Genomic DNA, 6,000 nt, shown 5'->3' with positions numbered 1-6,000 from the left:
AGATAAGCCGTAGGAAAGGAGATGAAGCAAAGGGAGAAAACAAAAATCTACAGCATGTACTAAAGTGATACCAGAGGCTTATGTCCCAAACAAGAAATGTCACAGAGGTTAAAACCAGCTGCTCCAACAGATCATCTCATTAGATTATTGCACTGCTTCCAGCAACACAGTAAAACTGGAAGTGACTGAAAATACACAGGTAAAAGGGAAAAAGAAAAGCTTTTTAAGGCCTAAACAAAGCCAAAGCTTTATAGAGAACGTGTGGACTTTGGGAGAAGTTTGCAATGGTTGCAAAGCAACAGAATTCTAAGGAGACAAAGAACTAAAGGTGGTAAATGCTAGGACTTTACAAAAAGCAAAAGACAGAAGACAACCTCAAAATCTGGCTACATTTGCTAAATGCTACTCAGGCAAAAAAAAATACTAATAAATATCCTTTACATATTCAGCAATCAGCTGGCAACTTTTTCAAGTTATGCTGAAAATCTACTTAATTTCCATGTAGTTGCTGCAGCTTATAAACATGCAATTTTCCACCCAGCAAATGAAGAGCTAAGCTTCAGGGTACTTAAACTTTTAAAAAATTAAGCCCTACACCAGTGAGTAATTTCTCACAAGCAGTGTGCTTCCAAGACACGTAAATATAATAAAGCACATCCACAGAGAAATGGTACAGCAAGATACCAATTCTCATGACATATGGCAAGCCCTGAAATAGGCTTCAGCTTTAATTTAGAGGAATAACTTCCAAAATCAAAATATGCCATACAGTCTGGCTAAGTCTGCCTGGTCCAATAGTTGGGTTTCCTGCTGAGATCAGACAAAAGATCTCCATCTGCCATGTTTGGTGGTGAACTCGGAACTGGCCCACACCTGCTTTAGAAGGCCAAGAACCTGACATTTAACACATTACTCACGTCAGCTGTTGGTTGAAATCCACTTGCACAGTAAAAGTGTCTATAAAACACTATCAGTCTCCCCAAGTGACCCTGGCGTAATAAATTTAAATATTGCTCAGTGTACAAGAGTTCAACTTTATGGTGGTATCACATCAACTAAGCTATAATACTCATTATATAAATGTCTTTTTCCTTTTTCTGTACATTTAATGACAAAACTGTTAACACAGTAAATTCAGAAACACTCTCGCCAATCCTGCCTTCTTCCTTTTTTATTCCTTTTTAAAAGGAAAATAAAAGGAGTCTAAGTAAAACGCTCATAGGCAGTGGCACAGCTATGGACAGGTTAATGAATCTGAGATCATGTTTATTATTTTAATGCATCTCTGTCAAGCAGCTGACAGCAGATAGCTGAACAGATCAATTATGACATTTCACTAACATCAAAGTGACAAGATTTCTAGATAATACTGTTTACCATTTGCCCACATGGCTTAACAAGAACCTTTAAGTTCTTCCTCCAGGTTGCTTTCCTCTCAAGAGACCAAGAGAGCACCTGTTGCCTGCTCACATTTATTCAATTGACCCCAAGCTCATTCTCACCACCAGAACTGTTACCACAGAAACAGCATTAAGAAGCTGTCTCATTTTCTTGCCAACTATTTTTTTTCTTATCCAAACAGGTAATAAAATATTTTATCAGCCTGGATAGAAGGCTGGTCATTGGCAATGTTTCCCTGGTATTGTGGTAATGATTCTCACTCCTCCTTCTTCAACAAAGAGCTCTCTGTAAACCAGAGAAGTCCTGCTGTGGTTCTGCTCTCCCTGAATTTCAGTAATTTTACATAAAATGCTGACAGTTCCTTGCAAAGCCTGCTGATTCAAATGATCTGCCATCAAAGCTACCCTTGGATTTGAGAAGCAAACTGGCTCTCATTTACAAGACGCTTTCTCACTATTAATGTGAGCTCAACAGAGAGCCCTAAGGCACCTTTTATACCTACCAAAAGCTACTGTGTCTACAGTAGTTTGCTCAGGTACAAGTAATTTTAAGTCAGTAGGAATGCACTGAAACACAGAAGGGTAGCCTCGGTTGTGCAATAAGGCCCACAGAAATAAAACCAGCAAAAGCAAATTCTTCCCGCTAAAGTAGGAAGATAGACCCCTCTCTCTCTCATCTCTGTTGCCTAAGAAAGGGTTACTTCTAGGCAGCCAACTTTTCATAGGAAGGCCTTGCATTATCCAGAGTTTGTTCTAAAGCACACTGAAACTGGTACAATTATTCTTACTGACTTCAAATTTCACTGCCTTTCAATCAGATCCCTCAAAAGTCTCTGCTTTGCCAGCAACATGTGATTTCGTTAGAGAAGATGGAAATCACTGAACTGCACTGTTTGATGTTGTTTTTTGTTCCCTTCCTACTTTGGAAGATTTTTTTCAAAGATTTTTTTTACAAGTTTGAAAAATTGCCACAAAAATGCACACAGAGCTATACTAACTTACTAATTTATAATAATTGTTTTCAACTTCATCAACGTAACAACTAACAACTGCTGCAAGAATATATCTGAGTTTTTCCTTCACTCCTCCACTCATTTTTCCAAGTTAAGAGGCAATAATACCGATCCCACAGCTACTTGTCTGCCCTTCACAGTTGACTTAAGTATGATCACCTCGAGCACAATTTTACATCGCACTGGATTAAGTGTTTGAAAAGCAAAACCCACAAGCACAACGTTATGTCAGGCTGCACTGGAAGCAGGTGAATGAAGTGTTTGTGGCCAGCTACACAAGGGGCAGCTTTACCCAGAACAGCCCCCAAGCCCATCTCAAACCGTTTTGCCGGACTTGAGGGTGCTTTGGCTGCTGATGTACTTTCAGAAAGTTCTCCCAAAGGCAGTTTGCACAACTGTTTCAGGCCTTGTGCAATCCAGAGCCTCAGTTATTCTTTCTATCACATTTCCATCTGACCATTGTGGTACAGCAAACATCAGGTACTACGCTCGGTGGTCCTAGCTAATAACGCTCTTTATAGGAACCTAAGAGAGGGATTTTTATTTTTAAATAAGGGCACTCCTTGGCATTGTTATTATCCTCTAGTAACCAGAACACCATGTAAAGAAAATTAAAGATCCAGTAAACAGTCATCTCTCCTATACTGAAGTCCATTATGTGCACCTGCTGATCTAGATATCTCTGACATTTTGGTTTGACGTCATTCCCAAACACAGCATTATCTGTTCAACATGATGAACAGTTCATTAGTACGTTCCATTAAATCAATAGACTAATGTTTTTTTTAATGTGATGTTGCCATAAATAGACAAGAACATCATGCAGCTCCTTCCATATGATGTATTCTGAGCAGCCTTCTGAGCTGCTCTGTTTTTAACCTTATAAATTATATCAAAAAATAATATTCTAGTGTTGGGCATATAAGATCCACTATGTAACAGTAAATTAATCTGTGGCTTTGCAACAAAATTGTACCTGTTGAGATTTGTAGAAATTTTGTCATTTTCTCTAGCTGTACCAGAACTTTGTTTATTAGTATTTATTTAGTTCATTTACTTCATTGGCTCTTTAAGGAACTAATACGATAACAAATACAAACTCTTTAAGAAAGTCCATTAGAGCTATCATTAAGCAAGATATGAGACAATCCCTTCTTCAAATTTTTGAAAGTAGTCTTTACAAAGAAAAAAATATCTGATAGTTTCCCATGCAAAACAACCCTTGAAATTTATTTATTTTTTTAATTTATTTTAAACTTTACTTGAAAATTATTATATATACATGGCATATTTTTTAAGGTTGAATAAATTCATTTTTTGCTTCTATCTGGATGGTAATGGTAATTCTCAGCCAGTAAAAAAAAAAAAAAAAAAAAAAAAAGAAGATAAATATGCAGGCAAACTGAAGAAAACAAATTGTGTTTTCCCCAGACTCCCTGCCACTATAGCAACTGAAACCTAACTCCACAGATAGCCTTAAAACACTGATGGATAGGTTACAATAGTGGAAAAGTAGATCCCTATATCCTGTTCCACCAGAATGTCATCTCTCTTCTTGTTTTGTAGTCTGTTGGTCAGTAGTAACTTTCTGGACACAGACGCACTTTTACTTAATTTCCTCAGATCCTTGCCCAGTAGGGTTCCGATATCAAAACTTTTACATAGTACCACAGAATACACATTACTGAGTTACTGAGCACATGGTGTTCAAGCTGCCTGCACTGCTTTTACCACAGGTTAAGTGGCTTGATGCAGAATTTGGCTCCTCATGAAACTGTCTCAGCATGAGCCTGCCTGACAGATTCATTGTCTTGCAACTCCGAGGCAGATGATAACTACAGCAAAAAGCTGTAACAACTGACCTTCACGTAATTTGAATGGCAGTCTGGCACCCTACTCTACAAATATACCGCTTGGAACACAAGTTTAATGTGTCAAGACTCTCACAAAAATAAATTTATTTACTAAGGCAAAGCCTACACTCGGCATTTCAGAGGTACCTCCTTGACATCAGCAGGTGGTTTGCAAGCAGACAGACTGTACAATTTGGCCACGCATATCAAATAGACACAGCACTTTACAAACAGCACAGAAACCAATATCGTCCCATCCAGTAAATTTTCACTTTCAAACCGAGGGCACAACAAAACACTTACCGTAAATCTCTTTACATAATCAGAAACACAAAATCCTCCCATGCTTAAACGAAGGGATCTGTGCAGAGAAGATTCTTGATACAAAGTTCCCATCTTTTTTGGCTCGTGTGGTGGTCTCCCATGTACCCTAAAGCCTTTTAGGCTTGAATAAAGCTGCACAGCCTCCCTAGATCTTGCTAGAATTCTGCTTCTGTGATAAACTAGGCATTTCATCTTATCTAACACTACACCAGGCATTTCAATCATTTCACTTCCTTATCAGCAGCACTAAGTTCTATCTGCATCCCAGCAGCTCACTTCCTGAATTACTGATAAGAGCTACTGTAAGGCACGGAAACAACATAACAGCAGATGACAGCCAAATCTCCTGAAGTCACTGAAGAGTCCCCACTTTGCATTTGTCTGTTCCTTAAGTCCATTTTGCCCAGTCTAACTTAGCTATAGTGGTAACTTACAGAAAGAATGTTTCAGCTAAGCAGCGACAGGAGTTATCTGACTGCTTTCCATTTGTTCAGTAATACATCATTTGCTTTAATAACATGATTATACATATGAGTATTTCTTTCATTTCACATTTCTTAAGCTATACCATAGGAACAAAGGGAACAAACAAATGGACAAAAGAGGACACATATTCATCCTCCATTAGAATTCAGATAGCTGTTTATGACTTCAGGCAGCATTTCTACAGTCTGACATTACATGCAGAGCCATTCACTTCAGTTTGTAAAATACCTTATGGCCAAACAACGTGCTCACACAAGTGTACATTGCCTTGAAGTCCATGTAGGCACGACATCTGTGATCCCGTAAATTTAGAACATCCTTTTAAAATTTTTCTACTCAACGTCAGATTAATAAGCAGCCATAACACACCTGAACATTGCTCCTCATGCATTTAGTCCTTACCTAATTGATTGCTTTTTATTTTGCCTAGGGTAAAATATACTTTTTTTTTTTTCTTTTAATACTGGTCTCAGCTATAAAATTATGTCAGTGGAGTACAAATATACAAAGACAATAGATACCAAGATACTGAATGATCTAAGAAGGAAAGTAAGTTCTAGAGATGTAAGAGTAAGCCTGCTTACAGTTTTCATCTGTGCTGTGCCTGCATTTCCCACTGTCAACAAGCTGCAGTAAAATTAGCTCTGTTTTATTACTACTTCCAAGTGATCTCCCATTAACCTAATTCACATCAGGCACTGGTACACAAGCACAGCTACTCACAAAGGACCAGTGACTTTTGCACCGATGGACAAGCAAGCCCAGAAATATCTGCGCTTAGCATGGGCCAAGCCTTCCCTGACTAAATCATAATAAAATTTTGTTTTACCACAGGGTGAGTGCACATCAGTTCTCCTCTAAAATAAACAGGCAAGCAATGGAGAGAAGATACTGTACCTTTATCATTACGACCTAAGAGATGTC

This window comes from Netta rufina, assembly GCF_964035555.1.
Source record: "Netta rufina genome assembly, chromosome: 13".
Classification (NCBI taxonomy): domain Eukaryota; kingdom Metazoa; phylum Chordata; class Aves; order Anseriformes; family Anatidae; genus Netta; species Netta rufina.
This window is presented reverse-complemented; position numbering follows the sequence as displayed.